We start from the raw sequence: 21506 nt of genomic DNA, 5'->3' as shown, positions 1-21506 counted from the left end.
GGAGATCTTCTCTTCTTTGTCCCTCATTACCTACTTCCACAGCCTGCTCAGTGTTCATGTGGTAAAGGCAGCAATGTTTGACACCTTCACTTTTCCCTAAAATCCTTCTCTTTCTCTCTGTTCTAGAATGATCAGAAGGGGCCTCAAGAATGTCCCCCTCTTATAGACGGCAGTTTACCAAGCCACAGTCTTTTACATCCCAATCACAGATCCCAATATTTCACTTCAGCCTTCTGGAATGACACAGAAGCCCTGGGACAAAACAGCTCTATTCTAACTCCCTAGGTTGCCTTGGATTTACAAAACTGAGGACGAAGTGGTTTCAACGGGGCTTTATTCATATTTGCAATTTAAGATGCCAGGTTTGTGTGTTGCTCAGGGAGAAAGCAGTTAACTCTGTATGTGTGTGTGTGTGTGTGTGTGTGTGTGTGTGTCTGTATGCACATGTGTGTGTCTTTATAAATTCAGTCTGTGGTTTTCGAATTTTGTAATAGTTTTTTGGGTCATGAAAAGTAGTGACTATTGAATATTTATTGCTACATGCTATATCCTAAAAGAAATTTTGCCACAGCCTAAAAGAAAAACATTTTCTATCACAACTCAACGCAGAATATGTATGTGTATATACATATGGGTGTATAAAAATATATACATATATATAAAACTAAAATAAAATTTCAGGAAACAATGTTTATTCTCACCTATTGTGTGATGTACTCTACTTTCTATTCTCATCTTTTTCAATTATTTTAAAAGGCTGTCTTCAACCCATGAAATTGATTTTACCACCCACTAATGAGTCAAGACCAAGAGTTTGAAAAACCCTAATGTAGAGGTCCTGCCTTCACCTCTGACCCTGGAGACCAGTTGGTGGCCAGGGGCAGCCTCTGCTCTTTGCTCCCATCCTTACTGCGATCAGGGGCCAGACCCTCAGGAAGCCTCATTCCACCTGAAAACCAGTGGACTTCTACCAACTGCCATAGGCAGTTTCTGGTTCCCCAATCTCAGCTCCCAAAACTGAAAGAGGCAAGGGGTTGAGATCACTAAGAAGAATGCCATGCTGAATCGCCATGCCAACTTTCTCCCAAGAAGCTCAAAGCCCACCAAACACACTGTATGGATCAGGATGGTGGCAGCAGATGCAGGGGTAGAGACAAGAGTCCTTCTGAGATTGATTTTATAATCAAGCCCCAAGATATAAGCCCCATGAGATATAAGAGGTCATGATTTGACCATCCTGTAAAACCTGTCAACAGCAATATCAATGAGCATGCAAAGACACATCTCAAAAAGGGTTTTCAGCTAAATAATGTCTAGGGTATAATGATTGAGGTCCTCATGGCCCCTTTTTAAATATTTCCTCTCAGGACTTTTCTGCCCCTTTAGTGTTTATTTCAACTACATTATATGTGAGAACTCAGGGAAGTTACTTACAAGCTTTAAAAACAATACATTTCTCTTAAACTTTCTCTTTGCTTTTGTAATTACTTTCATTTACTGGTTCTCCAAAAACAAGTTAAATAATAATTCTCCTCTAGAATGACAATTCCCTCTTTGTGAAAGGAAAGGATGTGGTGGACCACCTGTAGCCATGTGGAGTGGAAGATGACCATTTCTGTCTCACATCTTCTAAGGATAACCCTGGATGCTGGATCCCAAGCTCTTCCAACATTGGCACACAGGTCAACTCCTTTTCACGGCTATCTGCGTTACAGAGGCCCTTATTACATGGCAGCTTCAACTAAGTAACCGGAATCTGATTAGTCCCATTTTGCAGCTAAAAAGTCCAAGGCTCAGGGAGGCTGAGCAATTTACCCAAAGCCACAGAATACATGGAGGAACTGGAATTTAACCCAATGCTCTGAATCCAAAGCTCATTCTCTTTTCTCTTCAAAAAAGACTCCATTAATGCACATGGATTTGCACATTAAAAAATATAGTGAATCTTGGGCCAGCACCAGTGGCCTAGTGGTTAAATTTGGCATGCTCTGCTTTGGCAGCCTGGGTTCAGTTCCTGGGCATGGACCCACACCACTCGTCTGTCAGTGGCCATGCTGTGGTGGTGGCTCACATACAAAAAGAGGAAGATCGGCAACGGATGTTAGCTCAGATCAAATCTTCCTCAAAAAAAAAAAAAGAAAGAAATATAGTGAATCTTATACCTAATATAAGGATTCATTACTTAGACATTTTTTTTCCATGCAAACACACTTCAGAAATCAAAATTAAGTCAAGGTTAAAATGTGATTTGATGAACACATTTTCATTTTAACCCCCAAATGTATGTAGTGTATATAATGAATTGTTTGAAGGTAAACTAGGATACTAGAAAGGAGGCATGACTCACTTTCTTAAAAATAGGAAAAACTACTTATTTTTCAAAAAATGGATAAGGAAATTGCTATATTAAAAAGAGATTCTTTGAAAAAGTAAGCTCACTGTGCATTTAAAACATTTATTTGGTTTTATTTTTAAAGAATTGCTATGTCTTCTAAGAAACATCTATTATGTAGAGTGTGGTTTACCAGTATCTTTACCATACCAACTACACAAGAAAACAAGAAGTCCATCCATATTTAAAATGAGTCTCTCGGCACTGGTCTTAGCATCGGTAATAATCTACATGGCGATTAGAACGAACACAGTTCTCTACCCCTTGAAGTGTACCATTAAAGCCAGAGCCCCTGCATTAACTCTGGGAGGCATGCCCCCTTGCAGATGGTAAGCCATGCTCCCTGTGGGCACGAGGTGGTCCTCGCTCCCTTCCTTCCAAAAAGAGCCCTAAGCTCTGTTTTTTTCACCCTTATAAGCACCACATAGGAGAAACCTCAGTCCAACCTTGACCTTTCTGCTGCCAACATGCAAATATGTTTATATACTCAAAAAGCCTCATAAATCGTTTCAGCTTCAATGGAAACCTAGATGAAGAGACAAAGGGATGGAGAGTGAAGAGGAAAATGAGCGGCCAAGGAAATCTGAGACAGAACGTGTCTATCAGACATTTTATATAAGAGAGATTCAGAAGAAATCAAACACCAGCGCGGGCCAGGCATTCTCCAGCCAAAGATAATGACACGATTTTTAGCACCCCAGGCCTCTTGATCATTTTAAAATAATGTTGACCTCCCTCCCCGAAGCTTTTAAGCCTTAGGATATATGTGGGGTAATAAAAAATGTAAATGGACTGAGAGCTTGGTTCTTGTGAAGTAAGATGGTTAACTTCAAGTTAACCTGTCTAGACAGATGAATAAAGTCTTTTAAAAGTGGAAGGCCCGCTACGGCCAAGATAGGTTTTTCCAGGGCTGTCCTGTGGCTGAATAATTTTCCATGAGCTCAACTCACTTCACAGAACAACTTTAAAAATAAGAAAGAAATAATCAGACTCACCATATGGAAATCTCTATAGCCTCATGTAATTTTCTGCCTCCTCTCTTCTTTGTATCACAGCTTTCCGTAGGTAGTATGCAGAGAGTATTTGGTTATCTGAATGCTCCCAACCTGCAAAGGCTGGATTCCCAGGCCATTTTTCTACCTAAATCCATAGGGGTAGCATCACCAAGGGGACAATTTAGAGCAGCACAATGATGGGGAGAGCACCGTGGGCATAAATGGATGACACCAGCAATCAGTGCTGCCCTCAGACAGGGCAGAGGCCCCAGCCCTAGGACGCACACTTGGGGGCCCAGCTCTGCGCCTCCTCTGGCTTGTCCTTCCCCACAGTTACCCAGGACCCCAAAAAGTCCTGCCCAAAGAGTCCTAGCCTGTTTCCAGGTCCTTCAGCTCCTGAGGGCAGACTCTGTCATTGATATGAGCATCCCTAGGCCTAAGGGAGTAGGGCAGTGTTTGCCGAGGAGGAGATGTGTGGGCTAGGTGGATACAAAGCGTGGATATGTGGGCTAGGATATCCATCCATGTATGCACGGGTCCCCTCTCACTGCGGGTCAGCACTGGGCAATGGGAACAGAAGCCCTACAACACCCAGGACCCCTACACAAGGACTGGGACCATAGACTCCCAGGATCCCACCCCACCCCAGGGGAATCTGGCAGCCAGCGGAAAACAGCCATGAGGGAAACATCTTGGAAGTGGATAGAAATAAATGATTAACACCCATAAGCCTGGGCTTGAAAATGTGTGAGCTTGCATGAAATGGAAAAGAAGATGACGATAACAATAATGGAATCAGGGAAAACTATATATCTGAGAACAAATAGAGTGAAAAAAAAAAAAAAAATAGTGGCTTGCTTCATACCAATCATAGTCATCTATGTGTACTGTTTATCATTTGTACTTAATTAGATACATCGTAATCATTATTCCATACATATAATGTGCATATATATAAATAAAATAAGATATAAAAATTACAGTTTCAACAGACACACCAAAATATCATAGATGTAAAAGTCCATATAAGGTACAGGATCCCTTTGTGCAGAATTTTCAAAAGAAATGAACTATAATTGATTTCACGACTCTGTAGCCCCTTAGCTACTTGGAGAATATAGAAGACTGGAGAGAGAAAAAACGTTTTGTGGGAAATTTCTCCTTTAGAAAAAAACAAGAACTGCCCCCTAACTCAAAGCTTGTTGCCGGGGCAGGGAGCGGGAAGACGGGCTTCAAAGAGATCACTTGGACAGCTGAGTCCCCCCAGGGTTTGGGAACAGAGCGGACATCAGGAAATCTAGAAAACAAGAGACAGGCAAGGACCTGCTTCCACTGAGGAGGGTATGTGGCAGGTCAAAGAGCGCATCCACATTTCCCCTGGAGCCTAGTGCCGGCCTTAAAAGCACCCACTCCAGAGCCCGACTCCCAGGTCTGAAGCTCCGACACTTAGCAGCTGTGTGGCCTTGAGTATGTTGCTTAACCTCTCTGAGGCTCACCTTCCTCCTCTGTAAAACAGAGATAGTACAAGTACCTACCTCAAAAAACGTTGTGAGAATGAAATGAGTTAATACGTGGAAAGTGCTTAAAGTAGTACCCGGCACAAGATCAGAGCTACGTCACTGTATGTTATTAACCAGATGGAGGCCCCGTGGGAGGCAGAGCCAGCCTAGAGTCATTTTAAGTTCTGCCTAAGAGGACTGAGGTCCTGTGTGGACTGGATCCCTGGAGAACAGGGGCTTATCGGGGCACAGTTGGCCAAAGGAAAGGCATCACCCATGTCAGGGGCCATTTTAGCTCCAGGGTCTGGAGCCTCTGAAGTCCCATGAAAGTGCCCACAAGGAAAAGAATCAGCTGAAACATCAGCCAGACCCAGAGATGCTGAAGATGCCTTACAACAGAGCAGCTCCCACCAGGACTTCTTATGCCCTCTTCCCTCCCCCCTCCCCATGCACTAACCCTGGAGGGTCTATCACAACAGCCAGCCAGAGGGCAGAGAAAATGACCAAGAAAGAGAGAAGACGGGTCTCGGGATTCTCCCCACTCTCCACCCTACTACAAACATACACCCCACAAAAGGCCCTCACCCCACACAGAGAGATGTGACCTTGTATCACACTGGGACTCTAGACGATTATACAGGATTGGGTATTCTAAGGACAGGTGGAGGAAGACAGGGTTCTCCAGAGAAAGAGAATCAATAGGATGTACATAGATATATACACACATATATAGAGATATATATGTATAGAGATAGAGATATATAAAGAGATTTATTTTAAGGAATTGTAGAGGCTGGCAAGTCCAAAATCTGCAGGCTAGGCCAGCAGGCTGGAGACCCACAGAGGAGCTGTTGCTGCAGCTCAAGGCTGAAGGTAGTCTGCTGGCAGAATCCCCTCTTCCTCAGGGGAGATCAGGCTTTTCCTATGAAGGCCTTCAACTGATTGAATGAGGCCCGCCCACATTATGGAAGCTAATATGCTTTACTCAAAGCCTACTGATTTAAATGTGAATCTCTTCTAAAACATACCTTCACAGAAACATCTAGAGTAACGTTTGGCCAAATCTCTGGGTACCTGGCCTAGCCAAGATGACACGTAAAACTGACCATCACAGAGAAAAATGCTTTATGTTTATGGTGATCATTTCCCACAAAACAGGTTTGTTGGATGTGCTGCTTCTCCACACGCGCGCACACTTCCTTGTGTGCTTTCTATGCTAAAAGAGTACGTTACACAGACATGGGCTTTGTTTTCATATTTTCTTACTAATGTAACATAGTCTTCTACTCAGCACTAATAGAAATTAGAATGAACATAGCATGTCTTGCCAAAGAGACAGGAAATTCTGTGTGGGGAAAAAACTCCATCATCTGTCTTTGTAGCACCACCCTGGGTGACAATGTGTGTGTGGACTATGTTCAAGGTGTATTTGCTGGCTGATTAGATCTCCTTTGTGTAAAAGGAATGCTAAGCCTGTGTCTAAATCATGTGACTGAATTTTTAGGGAATCAAATTGACAAATGTGGGGTCCCTGGGTAGAGAATTCCCCCTCTACTTTCCTTGCAGGCAAAGTCAGGAGCTGGAAAAAAAAAAAAAAAAAAAAGGCCAAGAAAGCAAGCAGAGGCATCCACCACTTGAGCCATTGAGTCTATCCCAGAGTTTTTCTCAAACACAGTTATGGCAGCTTTATCTATTGATTGACAAACATCTATGGAGCCCCTACAACATGGCAATGCCTGTTCTCTTCAAAGTTATCATCCTTATGCTGAGCAATGCACACATATATTTAACCTCCCATAGCCAGGGAACATGGGACCCTGCAGGGTCCCCCCCAGGACACACTCATTTCTCCCAGGCTCAGCGTCACACTGAGAGTTCCAGACCAGAAGTGACATCATCTGGCTCTACTTTCAGCTGTGCCACTGTCTTACTCTGTGATGTCAAATCAGTCACCCTTTCTCCTTCCTCTACTAAATAGGATGGCAATTATAATGCCTTAACTGCGCATGGACTCATGCTATACAGATCAGTGAGACAATGCACGTGAGAGAATGCAGAATAAAGAATGAAAGTGAACACAAATATAAGATATTTCTAGACTCTGCCTTGGAGATTTTTTACTACTGGCTTCCTTTTAGGAGAAGACAACACAGCTGATTGGCAATAATGTAAGGCAATAGCCACATTCAGGTGAGACTCTGGAACTTTCTGCTTGATACTCCCAACCATGGTTCCTTGAAGGGAAGATGCTAGCAAGGCAGGCCTTACAACTGCCTACTCCCAAATAATTCTCCCATTAGCCTATTGTACATACCTGATATTCAACCACTGGAGTGTCACTCCTTTGGGTTAAACTGTCCCCCAAAGAATCAGCACATTATTATTTATAGTCTTTTCTATTTTAACGTGTCTTGATTTACTGAGCCTCATTCTAATACCACAGCCAGAAGAAAGGGGGTAGATGGAAGGTAAGAGAAAGAGGGATCAGAAAGGATCAGTGGAAAAACTTTATTTTACAGATTGGGAAACCGAGACTCAAAGGAAGGAAGATAACTGTCCAGTACCACGCAGCTAATCAGCAACAGAAGCACAGCAATCTGTGACCGTGAAGCCAATGTATTCTCTACAGTACGTACTCCGTGCCGACAATTTCTCTGTACCAGATGGACTGGAAAAAATACTTTGTTATTAGAAACCTACTGGACTAATGGACTCTACTTAGCACCTCGCCAAATTCTGGGTGCACAACAGATAATAAATGCTTTTTGATTAATTATTAATAAAATTTTATTGAAGGGCACTACGGTTATTTTTCCAACTGCTTTCACTTTTATAATCTCATTTTTCTCTGCGTAGCTGATAGGTGTTATCTAACTCAAGAACAGGAAACTAAGGCTCTGAAAGGTTACATGCCTTTCCAAAGTAGGCATGGATCCTCGTTGGAACTCAGGGGTCCTGACTCACTGCCAGCGTGCTTCCATGGCCTGGACTCGACAACACTGCAGGAGCCGAAAGAGATAACGTGGGTGCAGCAGCAGGAGCAGATGGCTCCTTGCCTGCCTCCGGCAGTTACTTTGTATCCTCAGGAACCTTTCTCCACCCTCATGGTAAGGGAGGGGGCAGACAGGCAGGCATTGGCTTCTAGGAGCTCAGTTTATAACCGGCAAACACTGGGCTTGCCAACATACCCAGTGCTCCCACACAAGGCACGAGAGGCGTCCCAGCCTCTGCCTTCAGGGTTCCCCGGGTTCCACCCTCAGAGACTCAGCTCTAGTTTCCATGCACTGTAATTTCTCCCTGGGTCACCTAAAAGTCCTTCGGGCAAATTAATGCCTTTTTCTTTTAGGGTGCACACACACACACACGCACTTTTTATATAGTTTTGAAATGAATTATTTACATATGACTATTGTTTCCCACTAGACTTTTGGACAGCAGTGTTAGAACCTTTTGGCTTTGTTTTTATCTGCTATCTCCAGCACCCAGCTTGAGTAACATAGAAGTTTGACAAATACCTGTTGAAATGAAATTAAGGTGGCTGCAACACCCCTTGGGAGGGTAAAACATTAAATCATGAACTCTTCAGTCTGAATTAGCCATCCTGGGTCTTTAGGGAGGACAGGTGCTCTGGGACAGCTAGAGCCCTCGTCTCTTACGAAGCAACGAGAGAAAGAAGGAGGACTGGCCGAGAACGAGTCCCCAAATGGGCAAGGAAGTCTTTGAATCCCAGATTCCAGAAGTGAGGTGCATTTTACTGCAGGTCGCTTCATTTCCATTTGAAGAGCAAAATTGTTCAAACATTAGGATTCAGGACAGAAAAGTTGCAAACCTGATACCAACTCAGTTCATGGGGGAATATCAAGCTGGTGAGTCCTAGGGTGGTTCCTACAAAGTCTGCCCAGGCCTCACTGTCCCCTCCCACAAACGTGGTTTCAAGGAACAGATCTGATTGCTACTGTTGTTCAAAGAAGAGACCTGAGACAGAAACAACCGGTGCTGCTTGGATGGACCATTTATGTATCCTCCAGGGATAACCGGGGGGGCTTCTCTCCTTCTTACCTCCAGGTCAGCTTTCCCAAAAGGACTCCATGAATGTGTCTCCACGGGGATGAGGCCGCCTATTCACTGATTTGGATACAGGCTTGGTGGAGTCTGATGGCATTACTCAGTATTGAGGGGGAAAGTGGAAGAAAGAATTTCCCTGTGCAACATCTGGAAACAAGATTGAGTTCTGAATAAATCAAACCAGCTGAAGAGTGTTTTACAGACACAGGCTAGACATTTTGGGAAAGGGGAGTATAAGGTTGCTGTTCTTATCTCTGTGGCCTATTGTGGCAATTTTGGATTCTGTTTCTGTTCATTTTTTTAACTAGTCTAGTGCTTACTATGTACCCAACACTACTCATATATTATCCTATTAAATATTCCCATTAGATCTATGTGTTAGATATTATTATGTCCACTTCTTAGGTAGGGACATTGAAAGAGACAAATTAACTAACCCAAGATCACACCTAATAGCAAAGTGATCCATATGCAGCCCTAGTTGGCTCCAAAATCCTTGTATTTTCCAGTATTCAAGGCCACTTCTTTGTCCCACCATCTACCTCTCCTGTTTCAATGAGTTTTTCCCGAGGACCATCTAGGTACAGAACACTGTCTTGGTTCACATGGGAGTGACAAAAGAGGTAGAAAGCCTGGCCCTCTACCCTCAAAGTCATCATCAATAATGAATAGAGAAAGCACTCAACAAATGTTCATTACTTGATGTATAGCACATGCCTAAGGGATCTACCTCCCTTCGTCTGATCTGAGATACGAAGATAAATCAAATGAGTGGGCCACACTAAGACAAAGACTGAAAAGCCCTCATCATGCCACCTGGAAGAACTTGGAAATTACTCAGGTTACACAAAATTATCATCCAATGGCTAAACATTTTGGTTTTTTCCTGCAGAAATTTAAAATCCAGGAATTAGGAGAGCCTTCTTCCATTTCTTGAGAAATCAAGGCACACAAGTAGAAAATTTAAGCTAGATCAGTTTTTCCTCTATAGGTTATTAATGTCAGGATCTTAAAATAAAATTGGAAAAAATAAAACACACACTGAAAGAAATATAACACAATGAAAAAAATAGTTAAGGGAAGGAATTACATCAAGAATGAATCTGTATATGTAATAGAACCTGAATCATGGCACAAAGTCAGGCATTTTAAATCCAACAATATGTACTGACTACTTTGCCATGGAGCCCACACTTAACAAAGTCCAAATGCCTTACAATGCGCTCTAAGACCCTTTACGATCTGGCTGCAATCTAACCTCCCAGCCTTACTTCCTCCCTTTTCCTGAAACACAGCCTTAGCTCCAGCCATGGGCTACTTCATCTCGGGCTCTTCCAGGCTATTGTGCCTTCAAGCTGCCCCTTCTGCCTGAGCTGATTTTCCCCCATTCACCATCTACTGATTCATCCTTCCAAACCTTCTCTGTTACCTTCTCATTGATATTTTCCTCCACTCTCACAGGAAATAGCCTTCTTTCTAAGAGTTTCTAAGACTTCTAAGTATTACCCCATAATACCTGGGACATAACCAAAGTAGCAAAGAGCTCTGGATTGAGCCCAGGCTCAGTCCACCGCTAGGAATTACATCTGCTTCAGAATGTCTGATGAACAGCTGGGACAGGAGCTTCCTCGTTAGAACTTTTCCTAAGGGAAGATGGAGTCAGGCAAAACAGCTTCATCATTGGGGCAGGACTCACGGAGCAGGGTGGGATGTCTCAACCCCAGCCCCCAGAGGACTTGTGTCTGGTTCCCAGGGAGAGAGACGGCTGTGAGTAAAACCTAAAATCTCTATTACCTCCTAAGCCTCTGTAAGATGTTGGAGACAACAGCCTTGGGATCCTCCATCAGTGTACACTGAGTGGCATTCGCACCACATGAAGGCTACAGTTGAAGTAGCATTTGTGGCCAAAGGAAGCAGCGGTGGTGGTGGGGTTGGCATCTACAGAGGGGTAACACCCAGCAGCAAGGGCAGCAGAGCACAGAGGTCGAGGCCAACCCAGTGACCACGACAGAACCAGAGAGATGAGAGGAATAAGAAACAGATCCCATATTAGCCGACTGGACTTGGGTGTGAGCACATATGAGACAATTGGGGAGCCTCAGGCACGCCAGGAAGGAACTTCTCATGGAGCTGAGGTAGGAACAGAAAACAGTGACATCCAGGATACATCACCACAGCATTTATTGACTTCTTTTGGTGTTGAATGAATGTCCATCTCCATCCTGCCCCTTCTAGAAAGAAAAAGCCACAGGGGTCAAGAAGGAAGTGACCTTGCCTAAGTCTTTTGTATGCCCCCAACAGAAACTGGTACAACACCTGACACATGCAGCCTAATATTCAAGATATGAATGAATAAATGAATGAATGAATGAATGGTGAGAGACACTGTTAGGGGCACTGTGCTCATCTCAGGAAAAGCAAACAACACGAATACGAGCATGGAGATGGGAATGAGGAGGACATGAGGAGAAAACACCAGCCTGACTCAAGCTAAAGGTGAATACTAGGGAGTGATGAGAAATTAGGTTAGAAAGGGAGGGTGGGGCCAGTCAATGGAGAGCCTTGAAAACGAGAGGCAGAGGGTAAGTTTAGATTTGGGGCAACAAGGCACTCAACGGTATTTGGAGCTAAGGTTTATACGTCTATATACAAACCTGTTTGTGGTCAATAGGGAAAAAAACAATGTAACTTCAGTCTAACAACATTTGGTTTGTTAGGTTCTCTATGATGCTAAATGACCAGTTGAAAACTTGTTCTCTCAACCAGTTAATTTACCTAGCTTTCAGGTTTGGTTTGGAGGAATATTTTGAAGACAGGGTGCTACTTTGTTTTTTGTTGACTTGTTTAATTGTACAGACACAATGTTCATGTTAAGCCTGTATTATAGATGAGAACTTGAAGACCAGAGAAATGAAAGGAGCTTTCAATAAGGCTTGGCAATGAATATACTCCCACGTACCCTGGTCTGTTTGCCAGACCAAAATCCTCACCAACTCTGCTTCCATCATGTGGATATTTCAGTGAGTAGCCTGTCTCCAACTAGACTATCTGTGTAGCTCTCAGAGCCTTTTATAATCGAAGTGCTCTGTTTCTGGCTTCACTCTCTTCACAAGCCCTCAGGTACTGAAAGTACCAGTGAGACATTAATTAAGATTTTTCAGAATTACCACACTTCCTCAGAATCTTCTTTAAGCTCCAAACGATTCCTCTGCAATCTGCTTTATTCTGTTCCTTCTTTGGCTTGTGAGCACTCTGGTAGGGCTGAAGAAGAGAGAAGAGGAGGGAGGGAAGAGAGGAGAAGGATAGTTTTGTTTCATTTTGAGTTAGGCAGCCAACTGACCTCAGTTTCCCCATCCTGGGAGAGGGCAGATTTTATGAAGCTTATCAGGAGATTTTGCTTCTAAATTCATTTAAAATCCTCTGAAAATCAATTAAAATGGCAGAAATAAAAAAAAAAGAAGGGACACAGGGAAGGAAAGAAAAAAAAGTCCCACGGTTTTGGGTCGTCTCTTCATCCCTACGGAGACAGCTTCCAAATAATTTATGACCACTTAGAACATCTGCCCCACCTGTTACACACACCCTTCAAATTGGCTTAGAATTTTACTACATTTTCAGCTAATAAAATTCTCCTTATTCATAGAACATGCTCTCCAGGTAGAGCACACATGGCCCAAACTCCACTTCTTCTGGAACTTGTTCATTGTAGGTAGGTGTGCCATTATAGGCTGATTATATTTTATAGATGACTTCCTCTCTCCAAAACAGATGTCGCCAATATCTTGTCTCCAAGACAAAGTGCCAAATGCCCAGTCCTCATAAGCCATTTCATAGGAGCCAGTGAGAACATGCACAGTAAAAAAAGGTGGTATACACCTCCATAAGATCCTGGAAAGAATTTTTAAGGTGCTTTAATTATTATGATAGTGACTTGATGGTCATATTTCTAAAGGGAGAAAAATAAAGATTTTTAGGTACTTTTATGGTCATGTGTTATTACACTAGTGAGAAATGGCCTTTTTATCCAGGTATATGTTCCTGATTATAGTAATGACAATAATAACAATGTTATATTTTTATTGGCCTCAAATTCCAAAGGCCCTTGAGCACTTCATATCATCATCATCATTATTGTAACTCACAGTTAATTATATACAGACAGTCTGAGCATGCAAGTAAGAACACTTGTCTATAATCTGACTCATTCGTAATGGTAAGGTCAGTGGTTCAAACCCTGGGGAGGATGCCGGGGAGCAAAGGCAGTTGCTGCTGCACAGACACTCGATGTCAGCAGGAATGGAGCCAGTGGTCTCAGGGGAAGGGAAGCTTGCAGTATCAACGTTGCTGCCATAGCTCGGGACTGGGGATGAGATTTCGAAGGGACTGGCCTGGGCTGGCTGGTAACCATTTGGTTTGGATTCTCTGAGACTGTCCCAATTTCAAATCCTTTTCTCTTTTGACTGTGTATTACTTTGTTAGGGCTACCATAACAAAATATCATAGATTTGGTGGCTTAAATAACAGAAATTTGTTTCCTCACACTGCTGGAGGCTAGATGTCCAAGATCAAGGTGTTGGCAGAGACGTTTTCTTCTGAGGCCTCTGTCCTTGGCTTGTAGATGGCTGTCTTCTCCCTGTGTCTTCACCTGGTCTTCCCTCTGTGTTGTCCGTGTCCTAATCTCCTCTTCTTATAAGTACACCAGCCATATTAGATTACAGCCCACCCTAATGACCTCATTGTAACTTAGTTACCTCTTTAAAGACCCTATCTCCAAATACAGTCACATTCTGAGATACTGAAGGATAGGACTTTAACATACGAATTTGGCAGGGGGACACAGTTCAGCCCATAGCAGACAGTATCCCAATTCCAGGTTCAGAAAATATGTATTGTGAATATGATCCATATAGTCCCTTCCACCTAATCTTCAACCAAAATCTGCCCTTCTAGTTAGGGAGGTGAGAGGTAAACTCCTCTCTGTGATTGTCCCATGGCTCCTTTCCCTTGGTTCCCATTCAATGTTAAGCCCAAAGCCACCTCCTCAAAGAGGCCTTCTCTGACTCCAGAAACTAATGTGTCGTACACCCCACCCCCCGATCACATTGCCCAATTTCCCTTTCTCATAGCACTTATCTCTACCTGAAATTGCCTTGTTCGTTTGTTTACTTTGCATGGTTTGTCCTTCCCAATAGACTCTCAACTCCAAGGAAGCAGAAACCTTCCTAGGGTTTATAGTTGTATCCCAGGGCCCTGGAAAGAACCTAGCACATAGTGGGGCTCAAAATATGTTTGTGGAATAACTAACTTAAAAGGGTAGAAAGAAGAGAAATGATAAACAGTGGGTGTAGTCCACCTGGGAAAATGTTAACAGGTTGTTTCCCAGGAGTTCCCCGGAAGGGCCTTTGCTCCCCAGTGAATGTACCAAGACCCAGTCTTGAAGGCTCAGAGACCAGGTTTTGTCAGCACCCAAAAGACAAATCTGTCACTCAGATGAGGACCCCGTTATACCAATCTCACCAGGCTGATATATGAAAGGGGATGACATTTTAATAATTCACACTGAGCCATTACTTTACCAAGGACCCAAAACTTAAAATACAAGTGACCAGCACATCCTACCCATGTAGGTAGGCCTATAAGGGAGAGCAAACATAATCACAAGGTGATGTAGTGCACAAGGACTCCAAGAAGGGGAGTCTCATTCATTGACTATTTAATCACATCCAGCTAAATACTGATCTCACAGTAGGAATGGTCTTGCCAATGGCACTAGAAGATGCATATATGCCAGCAGCAAAGGTGCTTGGTCAGTGTTTGCAGGGGCAATGCCAGCATTTGCTTCAAGGACTTTCCTTTTTCTAGGTTTCTAGGGGCTAGTCAATCCCCTTCCTCACTGATGCATTCTTGCTTTAGGTATGTTAATACATTTAGTTCCTCACAGTCAAGTCTTGGCCTGAGAACCGACCTCCCTGTTGGAGGAGATGTCCCACATCCCTGTCCCAGTCCATTTCAAAAGCTTAGTTCTCAGAAGGCAATCATTTCCTTCCTTCCAAGACCTAAGTATTGGCAAAACCAGAAATATAGAACTACAAGTAGTCAGCATTTATTGATTCAAAAATATGTATTGAGCACCTTCTTTGTGCCAGATAAAGGGGCACAGTGATGAATAAGAAGAAGATCTCTCTTCTCAAAGTGCTTTCTGTCTGGTGGAGGAGAAGGACAATAAACAAGAAAAGTAACAGGCAACAAAGAATCAGAGATGCTATGATGAAAATCAAAATAGGGCGATATGAAAAATGACTTCCCTTCTTGACAGAGGGGACAAAGAAATTTAAAACAATGACAAGGAAGCAACCCATATACAGATCTAGAGGAAGAGCCCTCCAAGAAGAGGTCACAGCAAGTGCAAAGCCCTCATGGCAGAGCACGCTTGGGGACAACGAGCTTAGAGGAGCAGCAAGCCAGCCACAGGAGTGCTAGCGGAGTGTGCAGGGAAAGCAGGGCACATGAGGAGGCTGGGGGTATGTAGAAGCTAGACCTTCCTGGGCCTGGTAGCAAGAGAGCAGCAGGAAACTGTTGGAAGTTTTGACCAGGGGAGACACATGATCTGATTTAGATTTTTGTGTGGGTGCTGTGTGGAGAACGGACAATAGGGGACAGGATGGAAGCAGGGAGATGAGTTAAGAGGCCACTGCTGCAGTACGGGAGAGAGAAGACAACAGTGCAGACAAGGTGGTAGCAGTGAAGACAAAGAGAATTGGGCTGATTCAGATCTGCTTGGGAGGGTAGAGCTGACAGCTAGTTTAAGGTGCCTATTAGCCAAGTGGAGATGCCGAGTTGGTCATCGGAGAGAAGAGTCCAGAATTAAAGGGTGAATTTTAAATTAGAGCTATAAATTTTGAAGTCATCAGCATATATATTATAATTAAAGCTGTCTTGTGGATGGAATCACCCAGGAAGGGAGCATAGATTGAAAAGAGAAGCAGCCCTGGTGCATTCTAACATTCCCATCAATGAAGATAGAGCCAGCAAAGGATTTCAGGAAGAAGTGGACAATAGATGGGAGAAAAAATAGAATGAGGTGTCACAGAAGCCAAGAGAAGAACATGTTCAAAAGGGAGAGTATGGTCAACTGACTGGAATATTTACAAGAAACTGAATAAGATCAGGACAGACACACAACATTGAAATCAGCAGAAAACTTGAAAAGAGCAGTTTGGGTTTAAGAGTAAGACCAGGACCAATTGAGGTGGGTGGAGGAGAAAAGGTGCAGTAAGGAAGTATAAACAGTCCTTATAGACAGATTTTTCCTGATTTTCTGAGAAAGAGAACAGAGAAATTGGAGGCAGAAGTGGCCTCAAGAGGCAAGTATTGTTTTAAGAGGCAAGTTTCGAGAGTGTGTTCGTGTGCTGATAAGAATGATCCCATAAAGAAGGAGAAATCAATGATGCATTTCTTGAGCAGGCCAAAGAGAAGAGACCTGGAGCACAAGGGGAAGAGTTGGCTTTGTTAGAAGCGGGGACTCATCGCCCAATGGAAGGGAAGGTAGAGAGCACAGCTAAAGGTGCAGGTAAGTACGTAGAGCAGGGGAGGTATGCATATGATTTCTCCTGTCTTATCTGGGAATTATGAGACCAAGTTGCCAGTGAAAAAGAGGTAAGAGGACAAGGAGGTGGAGGAGGTTTGAGCTGAGAGTGAAAATACAGTAGGATGGTTATACATTGCAGAGGGTGCATCTGTGATTTGGGCTCATGAATCTAAAATGAGCCCAGACATGATCATCACTAGTGACTGTGGTGGCTCAGGGGAAGGAAAGAGAACAATAAGCTGCAGTGGTCAGGGAAGGCTTCATAGAAGAGGTGGGACTTAATGAATGCATGTGACTTAGATCCACAGGCCAGTCCCTCCAGGTGAGAGGAATAGTTAGAGCAAAGCACAGAAGTAGGGATGAACAAGGTAAACCAGTCTGACTGCAGTAGAGCAATGGGAGATGGAAGTGGAAAAGAGGCTAAGGACCAAGAGCAGAGGGCCTTATGGAAGGTTCTGAAGAAAGGGCAGACAACAAGGTTAAAGCACAATATCAGAAGATCAGCAAGGCACTGGTATGTAGAATAGGTTAGAAGGAGCTTTCTGGCCAGGAGGAATAGCCATAGTTAAGCCAGGAGACCGGGAATGATTAATTACGTTGGTACGAGGAGAATAGAGACAAAGCAGAGACTCCTGTCCTTAGGATGGTACCTACATCCATCTACTTCCTCCTTGAAGATTCTACATTCCTTTCGGGGAGCATGAAAAGCTGAGAATATTTTCCAAGATTTTGTTAATTTTGAAGCTCTTGGATGAGTCCATTCTAATACCCATCCTCCCTGAGGAAAGTAGTCCGTCCACTGAATGTTCACGGCCAAGCTGACGTAGCAATAGTGACGGTAGTGCTTAATACGTTGAGTGCTTGAAATACGCCAGCAATGTCCTAAGCCTGCACACGCATTACTTCACTCAATCCTCAGAACAACCCTTTGAAGCAGATGCTTTTACTATCCCTGTTTACAAACAAGAAAACTGCACCACAGAGCAGTTGAGTAATTTGTCCAGAGTCACCCAGCTGGTAAGGGAAGGAGTCAGGTTCTGTGTAAGGAGTAAGGGCTAAAGTCTGGGCCATGAAACCACTGCCCACAAGGTCCTTAACCAGACAGTGGCCTTGTAGAAGGAAATCTCACAAACGGGAGAGACTCTGACCCCAGGCTCAGCAGGAAAAAGTAGGGCCCAAATTACTTGTGGACAAACTGAAAAGCTCAGGGTGTGCATGCGGGTGATCACAGACATGGGCCTCTCCCATAAGGCTCAGGGGAGACCTGTCAGCTGCAGAGGCCCAAAGAGAAGAGCAGAAGGAAAAAAGAAGCATCAAAAGTTAGACCAATATACAAACCTCACTGTTTCATTATAAACCACCCACTCCCCAAAATCAAAGCACAGGAAAGCACCAAATTAAGGAATTATTGTGCTATCTTGACCCCCAGTTTCAGAAGAGAAGAAATTATAATTTATTGATGAGGAATGGAAATGGGGCATGTATCCCCTGGGTGCTAAAAGACAATATTTTTGTTTATTTGATTTTTTCTATGGTTTTACTTATTTCTTCCATGTTTGGCCCCTGGGCCACCAATGGCTGAAGAAGATATCAGTTTGTCAAGGACGCTCTGCAGAGCCTTCCCAGAATATGTAACGGATAACTGTACTTATGTTAGTTGTTATCACTCTAGAGCCAGCAAGCTTGATGGTAGGTGTATAAAGTCACGTCATTCCACATACATTCAGAGAAAGAGAAGACGGAATAGAAGAGTTTATTTTGCTTCTCCCAGTAGGTCAGTTTTAGAATCACAAAGTGCTCTAAGGTCACTGGGAAAATAAAGAAAACAGAATGTATCCAACTGTGCCCAGGCTGGGGAAGCAAAACCCCAAATCACACAGAACTAGGAAGGATTTGGTTTCATTAAAAGCAGCCACTGGCATTTGGCCCCTGAAGATGAAAGCAAAAGCCCCTTAAACAGGCTTGAACACGAGCTGAATTTCCGGACAAGTCCCCGGGGTGCCAGGATTGTTTCAAAGGAAGGCATGAACATCCTCATCTTCCCAGAGATTTGAAAAAGCAGGGCAGTTCCAAACACATTTTATCCCAACCTCGTGGAAGAGAATAGGGGATGAGGAACCAACATGTCGGGTGCTGCAGAGACTCTCTGATCTAATACTCATAACAACCATGTACATGATACTATTCTCATTTTAGTGATGAAGAGACTGAAGCCTCAGAGGGGTTTAGTGGCCTGCTGAAGTTCACATAAGGGGTGGTCCCAGAAACCCAAAAGTCTTCCTGAAATCAAAGTCTATGCTCTTTCAACCACTTAACAGAAAAATGAGTGCTTCCAAGTCAGTGGGTCAGATTCTCGCCAGGCCTAACCTCTCACGTCATCATAAATCAGGCCCTTTGGCTTTTTACTTTGAGTCCACCAAAGTTTATATTCTGCTCTAGCCTAGTTCCCAGAACCAATTACTAAAAGCCTATGTCCCAGGCTCAACGTCTGGGTGAGGAAGCTCATTTACTAATTTGGGTATTCATACTGGCCTTCCTCCAGAAAGGACAGAAGTTGGCTATCCAGGCTCTATAAAACTCCACAGATAACAAAAGGAGTTGAAAATAAAGCCAAAAAATATATATCACGCCCTAATGACATATGCTTTTATATCTGGTAGGCCACAGATCTGGTGTTCTGAGCTATCTAGCTTTGATCTAAAAGATGGAGGGAGGGAGGAAAGAAGGAAGGAAGGGAAGAAAGGAGGAAGGGAGGAAGGAAGGAAAGAAGGAATAATTAACTTAGATTCACTATGTCCACAAAATCAAAAAACCGAAATGCCAGATGAAATAACAACACTATCTCCAACATCCTTATAATAATAGACTCAGGACACATTGCATAGAGCTATTTCGTAAATCAGCTCTTACCCTACAGAACATTTCAATAAAAGCAGTTCTTCAGGGAGTCAGGGCAATGCTGTCTCCAAGCACTGCTTGTTTCTTGCTAAGAGAGCTGTCAGCATCTCGGTTTCAGAAGTCTCACACCACACTCTCCTCCAGGGGACATCTCATACCTGCTCTTGTTTGCAACAAAGGTCACAAGGGAATGTGTGTGGATCCCTGCACCCTACACTAGGAGAAAAACATTGGCCTTCTGGAAGTTAGATGTCAGCCCCATAGTGTCATGCCCAAGGAGATTTGGGGAGCATTCTTAAAGACCCAGAGTCACATCTAAAGGGGTGAAAGTGCCTTCCTTCCCATCAGGAGTAGCTCTGGTCCTGGGAAAGCCTACTTCTTCAGGGTCTATTTGAAGTTTCCACCTAAAACAATAGTGCCCACCAAGACCTAGATCTTGGTTTAAAAGGTTCTATAAATTTGATTTTTTTTCTCAACGTTGTCTCCTTGTGAGAGCTCCTGAACTCCAAGAACAATCGAATTTGCCAGAACATTTCCAGCCTGAGTTTGCAGGCCCAGTTCAAATCCGCACATGCCCTTCGTTTCCTGCTCTGAAATTACGAACCCTCCTCCCTCTCATTAAACCGCATCTGGAACAGCAAGGGGACAAAGAGACACGCCTGCTGCCCCTCCAGTGGCTTCAGCCTCAACCTCTCTGCTGTGCAGGACCAGGTCAGGGAGGTGCCAGAGTGCAGAGCACTGGGGACAAGGAGTGTCAGCATGCATGACTCCTTGCACCTGTTGTTGAACAAGGCTTAACAGAACCCTCTCCTGGTCTGGCTCTCCCGCAGTGTGCACTTCAAGAGGTGAATCCAAGTGCCTTTTCCAGCCAAGGTTTCTGAGTGTCTTCATGCTGAGAGGTGAAGCACTTGACATTTGGCTGCCATGCTGTTGTGAGCACGTCTGATTTTGCACAAGGCATGTGAAAATCAGAATGTACCTGTCACAGGTGTCAACCTCTGTCTGATGGGTACAGATCTGGAGAGTGGTCACAACTTGCTGTTCCTCGTCGCAAATATCTTCCTTGTGACCTTTCATCTGAAGATGGGCAGGCGCCAGCCTTTACATGCTAATGTGTCCCTTTATATTCCATGGGTTTCTTTCCAGCTCTATGGCTATTTGATGGGAATTCATGAGAGACAGTAACTGGGAGTGAGAGCTGTTCTCATTAAGACCACAGGAAGCACGCTTGGAAATGGCATTGACTTTTTCCAGCCAATGGGATACCAGTGGAAAGTTACAACTTTTATATAGTAAATTAATGTGCCAATCCTTCGTGCATTTAAGAATATATGATTCAATACCACTTAACATTCTAATTTATTTTATTATTTATTTAAGTATGCCCTGCCTCATTTGACAAAGGATTACAAATAGCTATTACATTTTATACAGCACAGGCAATTCTCCTACTGTTAAAGTTTTCATAATACACATTGGAGCTAATCAATTGATTACTTTTCAGGGGACACAATTTTTCATTAAGCGTACTGCCATTGGTAATAACATAGTTGCTTGAGTGGCCAGCTACTCAAAAGGCATCGTGTTCTTTCTTTGATGAATGGTGGCTAGAAATCTGTTAGTCTTACGAATGTTTATAATTTTCTCAATGAGTTTTTGAGAAAAGATTTCAATTTTGATTTAATATATTATCACCTCGGCTTATCAAAACAAAATATATTTACAGCCATTAAAATTCGTATTGAAATTTCTGACCAAAAAGTTACTTTGTAATTGTATTTTTTTGTACATCTGAAACGCTCTGAACTCAGTCCTTCACAGATGAACTCAGAGAGTCACAGCCAAGATCTGCTTACCTGGAGCGGAAACCACTGGAGGCACAAACTGGAAGAAACAAACAAATGGTAATTTTGACAAATTGCTGGAGGCTGAATATGGACTACTGGGATATTGAGAAACTCTTAGGGGCCACAGTCTTAGTGGGACCCCCATGCTTTTGTGGGTTTTACCTCTAGGAACCCCAGCAGGTTCTCACAGTGAAGAGCCAAGAAAGAGCTTCTCATGGCTAT

The sequence above is a fragment of the Ceratotherium simum genome, chromosome 11 (assembly GCF_057802395.1).
Source record: "Ceratotherium simum simum isolate JZ-2026a chromosome 11, ASM5780239v1, whole genome shotgun sequence".
Taxonomy (NCBI): domain Eukaryota; kingdom Metazoa; phylum Chordata; class Mammalia; order Perissodactyla; family Rhinocerotidae; genus Ceratotherium; species Ceratotherium simum.
This window is presented reverse-complemented; position numbering follows the sequence as displayed.